The following is a 13,711-nucleotide window of genomic DNA, read 5'->3' as shown; positions in this document are numbered from 1 at the left end:
TAACGTATTTTATAAAATGTTTCTTTGACCCATTTTAACGATATCCGTGATTACGATTAGACATTATGTTTATATAATATAATATATTGATGTATATTTCACTTGTTTATTATGTACCTAGTGTATTATATTTTATTGTACCTACGTTGTTAGCTTCAAACTTTGCTCACTTGGTTTATTTGAAAAGATTATAATATATTATGCTTTCCAGTTTATACTACATTTTATTTTTACTCTCAAAGAGTTATGATCTAGTATTTTAGATCATAGCTCTTTAGAGAGTAAAAATAAAATGTCTTGAAAGACCATCAAATACAAGCTTCCATCTTAATCTTAATACTATTATAAAGGCGAAAGTTTGTAAGGATGTATGGATGTATGGATGTATGGATGTTTGTTACTCTTTCACGTAAAAACTACTGAACCGATTACAATGAAATTTAGCACACATATAGAGGGTAACTTGGATTAACACATAGGATAGTTTTTATCCCGGAAATCCCACGGGAACGGGAACTATGCGGGTTTTCCTTTGCAAACGCGGGCGAAGCCGCGGGCGGAAAACTAGTAGATAATATTGGTAGAAAGTAAAACCATCTTAAACTATTAAGTAAAGCCGTGTGAACACTAAACACGCAGAGCGTTTAAGGTGAGACTCCAGAAAATGAAAGTATTATTATAATTAGACCACCGTGATGATATCAGTAAACTAATTCGGATACACGGAATGTCACTTCAGATCACACGGCGGATGAAGGTTGGGTTATCTTAACGGTATTGCTACCTGTCTTGGATTTCAGTTTTAGTTGGCTAATATTGCGGGCTGCTTTGCTTTTGTTTTGTGACCTTTGAAGGAACAAATGTAACGTGTTTTTAGAAACTCTTGTGTTCAATTTAACGACAAATATGATATTATTCAACTGAGGTGATATAAGTAAATCGCATATATACCTGAATAATGAATATAGTGTCGCATTTGCTAATGAAGTCTACTAAAATAACAGGGACATTATTATCAGATTCTTTAACTATTCCACTTATAGTGTGTATAAACCTTAACCCAAAGGGAATGACCAACACCAAGCAATTTCTATCCCCACAAAAACATGTGTCATATTATAATCACGCAATGTCTAAAAAAATGTCCTTATAAAAGACATCGCTTGACGCTCTAAACATTCCTCCATCGACTGCTACCAGTTATATCAAATATACTTGAACAGAATGCGGAAAATGTAAAATTGTCGTTTTCACGAGTGAAGAAGCAGGTGTGAGGGAGTCACCTCACCTTGTAATAAAAATATTTGAGAGACGAGACATTCCTCACACGATTTGACTGTAATCATTCAAAGGGCAATTGTTTTGGCGATATTTGGATGTTATGTTAGTATTATATTGAGATGATGTTAGTGCAATTTAAAACATAGTTCTAGAGAATTCTGTGACGTGAGTGATTATTGTTAATTTGTGAATTGCTTAACACGCTTCCAATATTATATTATGTGCCCTAAATAGAGGGAAATGTATACGGGCGATCCTATTTATATATCAAATAACGACTCTGTACAATTAAAACATTAAAAAAGTAAGGATACGAAGTTATTGACACCAATCGTTCAAATCGAATAAAAAAAAATAAAGAAAGTTATTCATGCAGTCATGCGGTAATCGGTATATCTAGAATCTAGTATAGGTGCTGATAATAAAGAAATTTTAAAATCAATTTATATCAAACATAGTACAGCACTATAACCGGTCGCAGCAATCAATTATAAACAAGCCAATAAAACAAAAACTATAGAAAAAAAAAAGATATAAATATATCTAACGATGTTAATTTAGAGACACATGAGGGGAATGTACGTTATGTGGCGGCGGCGTGTCAACACTGACAGCTTTACGGTTTTTACATGCAAATACATTGGAAAAGAATGACTACACGTCATATTCCAACTCGCCTGGAACACCATTTTCGGCTAAGTAGGTCGGTAGACACAATGGCTGTCAGTACTTCGGATATTTATCAATTTCATTGCAGGAATTCGGTAGGAGCGGAAGCATTCGCTAGCTTTTATAGACCGATTTGTCTTATTTGTCTCTCTACACGCTAATTTGTCATGTATTACGTGTGCGTGAAGTTCGAATGTCGCGTGCGCTGTTTTGACAAATTGCACGCTGTTTGTGTCAGTTTTTTAAAGAATAGTGAATTAAAATCTAGATTAGTTTTTGCTCAACTATGTTGCTAGAATTTTTAGTTTATTAAAACGAGCGTCGGTTCGTTAAGGCCGGAATATTTCTATAGCAATTTGTTTTCAATTTCTTTGTTGATGTAAATGAAGTTTTCTATTTTCAATTACGAGAACGTCATTTGAAATAGTAATTACAGTTTCTATACTACTTACTAGTTCCTGTAAATGTTACATTTTTCTATTTTCTATGTGCTGCTAATTATTTTTACGAATATATAAAAAATACTTATAATGCTCATTTTAATTAGGTATGGTAAGATACCTTATGATAGCATTGCATGTCAAAGGCATCTACCATATTTAACGTTCACACCTAAATTACACCATCAAGCATTCTAACGACATACATAAAAAGGAATGCGTAAAACAGTTACTTCAGCACCCCCCATAATAACAGTGATAACCTCCTCACGCCCTCATACAAGGAAACGGGAAGCCAGTATAAGGTGACCCCTACGGAACATACAACTGTAGCTCTGCGTTTGTTTCAGCTCTGAACTAATACGGCCGGGGGGTCTAGCTATTCTGGTGTTTTCATAATGCGTGTCTGTAGACCATCCTAGTGGTTTTCGTAATGCGAGTACATGTTCGCTGTTTTTGAGTCGAATTTTCGAAAGTATGCTCTCAGTGGCGCTTTTATTGGCCCTAAAGGCATAAAGTGAACTTCGAGTGTTGGTGAATTTGAGGTGTAATTTTGGTTTCGCAGTCACGCTACGATGTCGCTCGCGTGTCGTATGTTTCCTTCGATTACGGTTTTATCACGTAGCTTTGAGTATTTTTGATGAGAAGACCTTTTTTGTTTATGCCTTATGGCATACCTACCTACTGAACGTCACTTACATAATCTATGATTTTAAGACCGAGGTTAAACGGTTGAACGTAAAACAAATGAATATTAATCCCTCTGTGGTTAAATTAATTTTAATTAATGCAGTTTTAATTGACGTTTTGTGAATAATGAGAAATATTAATTCTTTAACGCTTTGAATGAAGTGAAGTTTTAATTTAGACACTAATGAGGATGAGCAAAAAATTCCCTTCGACGTGTGTTTCTATGCATTTAACTCGGCTTATTTATTTGCCATTGAATAAAAATATGTTTTTATTCATAACTACGCTATGTACCTACATCATTAATCTAATGCTGTTAAATACCTACGAGGTCTTTTTTCTAATGCCTTGTAAAAAGAAATATATTTTTTAGAATGTTTCGTTTTCCATTACAGAATATTTTTGTTCGTCAAAGCGATCACTTATCCATTTTTGCAAACAAAAACTTTTAGAACCCGAAAAATACCATTCTGTGTATCAATAAAGGTGTTCTCAATATAAAACTTAAAGCCACAACTTGGATAGAGCCATCAAACAATAAACTTTTCAACAACAGCCATAAAAATCCAAATTAATACAGGCACGCCGCTTCAAATAGTGAATATTTTCCAACTATTTGGATGTCTCATCTCTTTAATGCTTCCGTTGGAACTAATGCGGGGTTCGGGGACATTTGCATTTTATGTGCGTTTTTAGTCTATGGCGTCGAAGTTGTACAAGTGTCGTTTTCTCAATTTTTCCCGCCAATTTTTGGTCGACAAAATGGCCGCCGCACAGGCACGGTGTGACACGCACGTCTCTTCACACGCAATCTATGGTTAAGTGTTTGTAAGAACAATATTTGTGTTTGTTTTTGAGGCTTTTAAATAAAAAACCGAATGTTAAATATGGACCGACAGGTTTAAGGCTAATGCCCCTAATTTATAATAATTGATATTAAAAATGGTATGGACAAATTGTTATAGGTACCTACCACGTTCAAATTGCAATTTTTGTTTATTAAAACTATTTTGTGAGTGCACGATTTTAGGTGTCAGCATAAGAGAAAATACCTTGGAAAATACATATTGACCATGTATTAGCACATGTCAAAAATATCAATGTTTCAACCAAGTGCGTGTAAACATGGTGTCAAGTGGCTTTGTCAAATGTTTGCCATGCTCGTGGTCACATGACAGCTAGGGAATTGTGTATTTATAACTCTCAATAAACATTCGTATTTCGTCTCTCTATTGAGAAAAAACCTGAAAAATTGCTACCCAAAGCTTTCTTGAATCAGTTCTTGCAAATTCAAATCTGTAATCAAATATTGAATATTAAAAATTTAATTTTAAAATTATAACCTTCATATCATATTATTATCACTCCCGCCATAAAATTAAAGTGATAAATTATATGATCCATTCGATTCATAACAATGTGCTAAAATAAACAAATTAATTGTATTGCCTATCGTAAACTTCGCTCAGGTCTTTTCGCGTCTGGACGCGAGCGTGGGAATACCTCCCAAGATCTTACGCTTTTTAAATTATTAATTGATTTGCTTAAGCTTTACAACACGACGTATAAACAGTAATTAAATGTGATGCTGAAATGTTCGGCCGATTTCGGTCCTTCGAGATTTTTCTATCTTCAAAAGCTTATAACAAAACTTGTGCAAATTTTTACTATTTTTCGAAAAGCATTCATTTATGATGAACAGAATACCATGAAATAGAAAACTCGTGTACCTATTAATACAAAGCTCTAAAGTGTATCACATCACAGAAAGCTATAACTCGATCGATTAAAGCAAAGTGAAAGTTCGTTCGCAATGGTAGTGGTCGGAAGTGGCACTGCATTTGATCTCGTGATCCCGCAAATATTTGCGCGTCCCTCGTGGGAATACATGCATCCCGGGTTTTACTTACTTAAATTTCGATGTGATAGAGACAGTAATAGTCACCCATATCTAGGAGCGTAAGTGTGAAAGGGTGAACGTTAGCGCGATGTACATTGCTGTATGGATGTGGAATCAAAACTGGGAATCAAATAGACCGCAATGTATGGTTTGAACTTTGAAGGCTATTAACTGCTAACCCAGTAATTTATAACATTTGTTTATTTAGGCCATTTATTTATTCTTAATTCATATTTAAATAATAATAATACTGATCGAATATAAGAAGATTGCTATAAAGTTTAAAATACTTATAGGCATGTCTGTTTGATATTTATTCATATAACTATAGCTACAATATATTAATAGTTATTCTTAAATAGAATGAATAAATCGCGTTAAAAATTAGTTAAGTCAATTATAATTATAATCGCGTAAAATCACAGCCAGAAAATATGATAAAATTTATACCCATATTTTTATGGTTAAAATGAGTATTAATTTCAATCTATATTTATATAAACATAGAATCCATTCAGCAGGTGGTATTTATTGCTTCGAAATTATAATAAAATATAAATATTCACATAATAATGTCGTAAGTTTGTCATTAACGCATCAACGCTAGGTTTTAATTCCGTTAATTTTTGATACGGCTCATTTTGTACTGCGTCAAATTTTTACGTTATCTAGAAGCGATTAATTTTCATTCACATTAGCATTTAACGTTTGTATACAATGAAGAGCTACTTTAATACACCTTTTAAAGTTTACAAATGACATAGATACATAACTTGTGTGACTGAAAGCATTATAGTTGATAACTCCATTGATATTATTAATTCGTAAGTTTGTATGGTTTGATGTGTTAATGTATGTAGTTGTATACAACAAGACGCACAAGGTTGTAATGAAATTAATGATTATAATGAAACTGATGATTTTTGTAATTAATCGCTAAATAAAAATAATTTTTATTCGATTCTGAACTATCACGTTTAAATAAACCAAAAAGGTAGGTAACGAACAGTTTTAAATTGTTAAATATAAGAAATACTAGAGTATTTCTTATTTAACAATTTACGTCCATTATTAAAGCAACCGAATAGCCCACACAAAGAAAATGCTTGTGTAGGTATAATATTTATCAAAGGTACCTTCAATATAGTGCTAGTATTCTTATGAGAAAGTCCTCTGTAAGTGATTCAGGCAAACAAATCTACCCTGACTTTGACTACCTCCTCAGAGACACGTGTAATGCCTACCACTGAAAATCTATAAGGTCACATACCTTCTCTTATTGAAATCCTTTCTCTTATTGACATATTAAAGTATATTTGACCATGTAACTTGACGTACAATACATTGAACACTTGTTCCAACATATCACCCCACTATTGACACTTGACAGCTGCCCTTGGTCAGTTTTTGTTGCAACTTAATACTGATATCGAATACGAATTGTATCCGTTTTTGTATTAATGACAATGGCAAATATATCTTTTAGTGTTATTGATGAAGGCGGATCTGAGTAACTACCTTCATTTAAATACATATGTCATATACTTATATTCTTTTTAGTCGGGAAATATGTCATAAGTATAGCTGTAAAGTTCTCTGAATTTACATTTCATTCACAAAACTATTGAACAAGTAATTTTCTATAAAATATACATAAATACCTAACATAACTTTCGTTGCCACAAATTCCCCAACAGGCACTTATAGTAGGTAATAAAACGTGTGCCTAATTCTGTGCCTCCAGTGAATAAGGGAATAACTCAAAAACAGCACTTTTCAGGAGAGACAAAAAACTATATATCAATACTAAATCTTTATTAATTCAAAATTTTAAGCTTGTATGTGTAAGATATGATGTTAGACTATATTTTTACATATGAACACATATTGTAACAACCCCAGAAATATACTTTTTTCGTGTTTTTTTGTAGTTGTGGCCTTATGAACGAGTACTTCATGGAATAACTCAATGTATTCACATAATTTTTTTTTTACTCTTTGCAATATAACGACTTATGCCCTTATGCACTATGTTCATAATCGCACAACACGACTTATATTATTGCCAGTTTTGGTTTTATAGAAATGATGTGACTTATTATGCTTGAAATTTGTGTACTTTATGACTCAATTGAGGCTTTTTAGTGGAAAAACTATGCACGTAGCTTGAAAAACGAATGAAATCAACGGGTTTTTTTATCGTTATTAGATAATAAAAACAAAACATCATTTAGGTATTTATGCATTTAACCCTAGAAGTCCAATCTACGTAAATTTGACGTATGAACTCTTCTATATTTACCATCGAATCGCTGCAAAATCCAGAACCAACTTATTAGCCGTCGAGACCTAGCAGTAGGTACATAGTTGGCTCATCTATGTAAATTCCGCCATTTGGTTGTAAAGAGGATGTTGTGCGTCATTGAGACGTATAATTGGGCTTTTCGTAACTTTTAAAATTGTTTCAAATTTTTATTTTGTGATTTATTTGAATAATTTTTTTCCAAGTCACGTTTCACATGATATCTATAGTATTATACTATAGATTGAGTATAAAATGGGATCCAGACAACTTTTATACTAGGACGAAAAACCTTCAATTTTAGTAAATGACGATTATTGTCCTCCGCTGGATTTGGACTTCAAGCAAAGGGATTGGGTGGCTGAAGATGTTGTCCGGAGTAAAACCGAATATGTTATGGGGTTTTGTTACCCATGTATAATGAAAGTCGTAGATTGTAAAATAAACCTTTAATCGATCTTTAATGTTTCACCAGTCACCACAATGAGTCTAGTCTGTACAGGTTAGCAGGAGACAATCATTGAGTATTGGTATTAAATACGTATCAACTGCGTATTGCGTTTTGCGTATTAACTATTGTCCTAGTGAATCATTTTCACTATCGTCGAATCAATTTAAAATTCGATCAAGTGCGTTCCGTTTCGGAACGCCACAGATAATAAAATATAGATATTAAAAGTGGCAACGCCACAATGTCATGGTGGTATACATTGAGGATACAAGCACTATAAAGAGATAAGAGAAGCCCGAAAACCATATTCCTGTATGTTCAGTTAATACAGGAAAAGTTATAGGTGGTCAGTGGCGATATTTTACGGCATGATATAGAATTTTAACAATTTCTATATCATATAATATCAAAATAATGTAGATAAATGCTAATGCTTCCTTCTAGGGAAGCGCGCTCCATCATAGGCCACATCTCAGCTTACCATCAGGCGAGATCGTGGTCAAGCGCTTCCCTATCACACAATAAAAAAAAATAAATAAATAAAGAAAATACAATGAGCCGCAAAGATTTTATGAAAAAATTAAGCACAGATTTGAAGGTGCCTTGGATGCAAATACGACTTGTGGCACGCACTTTGAAGAGACTCTACGTGACAACAGCCCAATTTTTTCAAAATATGTGGTACCAGAGTATCCATAAAATGTTTACGAAAATGCAGGACCAAAGAAGTATCGATATTGCGGATTTTTTTCCTATAAAAAAGGCAAATTTTCAAATTCAAATTCAAATCATTTATTGCATACCAATACATTTATACATACATATTAGCAATCTTATACAGATATTGCAATACAATAGGTCATATTATATTAAAGTTAAGTTTTCTGTTAATTCAATACTAATACATAATATAAAGATTTGCAGTTTGCATCTACGCGCACTTAATAATTAGACAATATAAAAAGAACGAAATTAAAATCTTAAAAATACCAAAGCACAGTGGCTATATGCGGAGAAAACAATATTCATAAATTGTCAAGACTGGTTATAAATACTTTTTTTTTATGCGACTATTATAGACTATAGTATTAATGTCTTGATTATTGTAGTTAGATAATTTTTTTGAAAAAAGATTAAAAACGAGTTATTTTTAAAAAACTTACCCAATTATAAGAAGAAAATATATTTAACATTTTTGTTGGCTTTTTTTAGATGATTCAATTATCGTTCTGTATTTATATAAACAAAGAGTATAATATCATTAAATGCACTTAATGTGTTAACTGTATTTTTTATATCTATTGCAAAAAATAGTTAATTTCCATAGAAATATATTAGTATCCCAAGTTAACTGATAAATTCCTTTTTTAAAAAATATAAAGATTTGTTGTTGCAGATTTATTGAAAAAAACGATTTAAAAATAATAAGGAATAGTGTGTGTTGTTTCCGTGCAGTATTCAATTAATAGACCAATAGCAACACGGCATTAATGCCAAACTGTCTCATGTCGTCACTTGAACCAATGACACTAAAAGAGTTGTTCCTTTATGCTCATGTTAGAAAAATGACACAAATGCGTTTATACTAAAATAGTGTTAGGACTGATGGAACAAAATGAATTAAGTCTTTATTCAAAAAGTATAACTACACATACGTCTTTGTGTTCGTGGGTACTTTTGACTCGAGACGAATAGTTCCTTTGCGATTGCCTAAAATGATGGATAAGGTAACTTATACCGTTAATCACACCCTACTTATACCGTTTGGGTCATTCGAAAAAATGGGTTAGGACGCAGCTAGAGATATGACCTTTTGATATGTTGTGTATTTTGACGAGCTGAATCCAATGGTGCAATAAAAACCAAAGGGAATAACTCGTCTTACTCCCTTATTCACTGGAGGCACAGAATTAGGATACCTATTTATTTTCGCATTATACTTAGCCATAATATTTGTATTTACCATCCAAAACTAAATTGAAAGAGGTTTTATGTTTTGCACAATTTAGAAAAAAGTATTCGCCGACCAAATCCTCACGAAGTTTAAAATTATTGCGATAAAAACTTTACAACGGCGCCTGTTTATAAAAAGCCTTAATAGAATCCTAACCCAAGGCTTAACCCAACTACAACCGAAAACATAAAAGGATTACAATTTACACATCAATTAACAACTATTGTGCGATAAAAATGATGTTAAAGCCTTTCTTTCCAGCATTGTAAAGAACATTTTATTTAAGATCACGGCAAAGCGTTTGAAAGAAAGAACTAAGTATTATTCCTTATGAACTATTAGAACACTAATTAAATTACGAAGGAGGCCATTAAGTGTACATAAATTACAATAATTGTAAAACTTATTTATAAGTATTAACCATGTATATATTATAACCATTTAGGTATACTTGTTCACTCGCTCTTTCATCTTGTAATAATATATACCTACATACATAATTATAAATATTATCTTTAGTTTACTAGTTTAAACTGAATACGTTAATTATTTCACATTGATTTACACAATTTAAAATGTTCTACATTACCAGTTTGGTTAAACCATAAAAATAAGTATTGCTAAATATGAAACAATATTGTCAGGCATACCTACACACACGAAACCCTATTCTCAAAACCACAACCACGGCGTTCGATAATTAATCCATTATTCGACTAACCCCATCGACAATCGAACCGATAAGGCCGAGATGGCTTCGTATAGGAAAGATTTTATCACCCTCGTTTAATAGACAACAATTTGAGAGGGGCTCACCGATCTCCTGGATGCCTCGATGCCTCCCAAAGGACAGCACCTTTTGATCAATAACTGTATATAAATTATCGAGCATATGCCCTTTCCTGCTCAAGCAAGCGCACCGGTTCGTCGGCCTTTGTAATCGAGCAGCTATTTATTTATCGAACCCGTGCAAAACTTTCAGAATTGCGTAAGAAAGTTTGGAACATTTCGTAACGCGCAGAAAAGTCGACCCTCAGTTTTCAATTTCAAGGTGAGTCGTATTCAAATTAATAGGGAATACTTATGAAACGTTACGTTTACGAACCGCCATTATCCACTCGATTCGGCGGTTCCGCGCAGCTGTATTCAGTGGGAAGATGCGGCTTCCGAAACACAATGCGCTACTTGAAATGAATTAGATGCTCGAAAGACGCCGGTTGCGGATTAGCCCCTCACAATTAAAACGGGCAGACGGCGCTTTTCGTCATCTTTGACGTTTGAGTCGAGAATACACCCCCGGCGGCGAGCCGAGCTATTGTAAGTGTTCAAGATGTTTTGGTTTGCAAAAACGGCACACAAGGCCACGATTAGTGAACATCGGGACATTGGAACGCGAGTGTGTACAATGCCTGCTTGTTGCTAATACACGTTCCTTTGTATCGACGTGAGCTTGTTTGTTTTTGCGCCACCCACTTCAAATCTGAGCAAAATATCCTTAGCGTTTGTAAAAAAGATCTTACCTCGTTATGATTCGGATACACTGTATTGATTGTTAAAGTTTTTTATGTCTTAAAATTTGTACACTATCAACTAATTACTGATTAGATTAAGAAGTTAAAGTGATACGGCAGCACCCTGTAAGTTCTTAGCCTGTAAATTTAAACGGTAGACATTTTTAAATCATTTCCTCGAAATTGGAACCATTTATCCATCGTCTTGTATATTAAAAATCTTGACAAAGTATTATGATAAGTTATAATTATTCGTTTTATTAAGAGTGGTCATTAAATAATTTTATGGGGATAAAAAGCGGCGAGGCGCTCAAGTCTTTTATGTGACAATTAAGCGCTGTTGGCGATGTGAAGCGATTGATGATGCTTCAACAAAAAGGCCTAAAACATTGCTATTAAAATTATTTTAATGAATTATAATTATTACAAGTCATTCTGATTTGTTTTGTGAGTGATTAGAAAGGTAAGAAACAGATTTTATAATTATTATTCCTTCAGAATTGATAAGGCTAAAAAATACATTTGAGTTACCTTTGTTAACATATTTTTTATGCTACTTATTATTTATTAATTGAAAATACGGTGGCATTCTTTTACAGCAGTAATATTAACCATAACCGTAGGTACATATTTCTATAGACGATAGTAAAATTAACGAAGAAAAAAACAAAGAAAAAAAAATAAACAAATTGAATGCATGTTAACATCGCCGATAATATCAATATGAAAAATTGACAAGCGTACAAAAATCGGCATGTCGGACACGAAAGGCGGACAAAAAACAAACAAACAATCTCGGGATCTCTACCTGTTTGTTAAACGTAATATCGTTAAAGATCAAAGAAAGGTGAAAGGTATAAACTATGCAAAAACAATAGAGGTGTGTTCAAAGAACGTTGCGTATGTTATTTTTTATCTGTATCTCTTATAGACTATAGAGTAGCGCGATTTGACATGTCATCGATAGAAAAAAAAAACTATATGAATTAAATAATAACCAATTCGACGATTGCTTTAAAGCTGAATTTAATTTATAGATATTTATATCGAAATAAAAATAAATAACCGGCCAGCTGATGTCAGAATTCCTCACATACCGAACGGAGACGGTCGTTATTTCAATTACCAGCCAGTCCCTCGTCAAAGACAAAAGACTTGACAGAAAAAAAACAAACGTTCATCGGTGGAATTAGAAAAAAAAGTTATCTATGATTGGATCGCGGTCATGTAAACGCAGTCAGGTGGAATATGTTAGTCGACTTTCATTTTCGGGAGCGGAATGAAATTGATATCTACTCGTATATTTTGGTCCGCAAGTAATTTGAGTGATAAAAAATAAAAATTATATTTTCTTCTGTTTCCTATGTGTGTGCAATTTTTTTTAAGTGAAACTTCTTTAGGCGACTTGAGAGCAAAATTTCCGCGTCATGACAATGACCGTCATCTCATGGTAATACCAAAGAAGTTTCACTTCTGACACGTGTGCTCGGCACACACGTTACCTTAAGTTACCTGTTTGTTTTACCGAACTTAAAAAGCTTGGAGAAAACAATACGTGTTTAATATTTTAAATAAAGTTATCCGCATGGCAAACGCAGCTATTAAGAACCCAGACTCACTGTATTTTGATTCAAATGTTTTCTACAACATGAATGAGATTTTTATAAAGAACGTTTGAAATTATAAATTGCTCTGAATTTTGTATAATAAAAGTTGGATAAACGTAGGATTTTACTGTGGCAGAAACAGGAAACTGTCTATTGAGAGTATAAAAATATTTTATGTAGGTATTTTTGTTTGTCTATACTCTATATATTAGTAGGCTAAAATTTACAGTTCTAATTTCTGTTCCAATTTCGTTTGTTTGTAACACTTAATTATGTTTTAATATGTAGTAATCCTACACGCAAGTTGGAAATTGTGTTCGTTGGTTTGTCCATCGCTTACGCTGCAATGGAGTAACAGATTGCCATTTTTTTATAGATATTGTTTGAATGCAATAGATTTACATAGGTAACTAACTTATTCAGGACTTACAACTGAAGACATAAATAAATTAATAAAACATGACCAAAGACAGGGCGGGCCGCTAGTATAACATATATAATTTTAATTATTCGCAAATTGGTTCCTTTAAAATTGACAGGTGCCGCCATCGCAGGTAGCGCTTTGTCTAGTTTCCGCAATAGGCCATGTTTGTATATGAAATAACGAAAAAAAGTTATAATTAAGTGAAGCAATTAACGAGAACACGTTTCATCAAACTGGTTCTTTGATTAATCGCCGATTTCATTACAATTTCTAATCGACGGCCTTTCTATTGAAGATTAAGTGTATAGTTGCATTCAGCATTCGTTAGCATCATGGTGAATGCGGCCCTCGTTGAAGATAATTCACATAATTACAATTTGCACGAGCGAACGGCTTCGCACACAAAAAAGCCCGGTGTCTGGATAATCCATTGAAAACTACTAAATGGCGAAGTGGATGGCTGGTTAGAGTAAATAGCGATA

General features: G+C 33.1%; 1 protein-coding gene across 6 annotated transcripts in view; it reads right to left on the bottom strand.

The window, feature by feature from the left end:
* The window catches only part of LOC149899008 (T-box transcription factor TBX2-like), a 102,843-nt gene that overhangs the window by 55,510 nt on the left and 33,622 nt on the right, over positions 1 to 13,711 (bottom strand). The window lies entirely within an intron of this gene.

The sequence above is a fragment of the Colias eurytheme genome, chromosome 21, assembly GCF_061535395.1.
Source record: "Colias eurytheme isolate Ceu_HAF_F1 chromosome 21, ilColEury1 Martin Lab GWU primary, whole genome shotgun sequence".
Taxonomy (NCBI): Eukaryota; Metazoa; Arthropoda; class Insecta; order Lepidoptera; family Pieridae; genus Colias; species Colias eurytheme.
The sequence above is the reverse complement of the archived record's forward strand: the minus strand, read 5'-3'. Positions and strand labels throughout refer to the sequence as shown.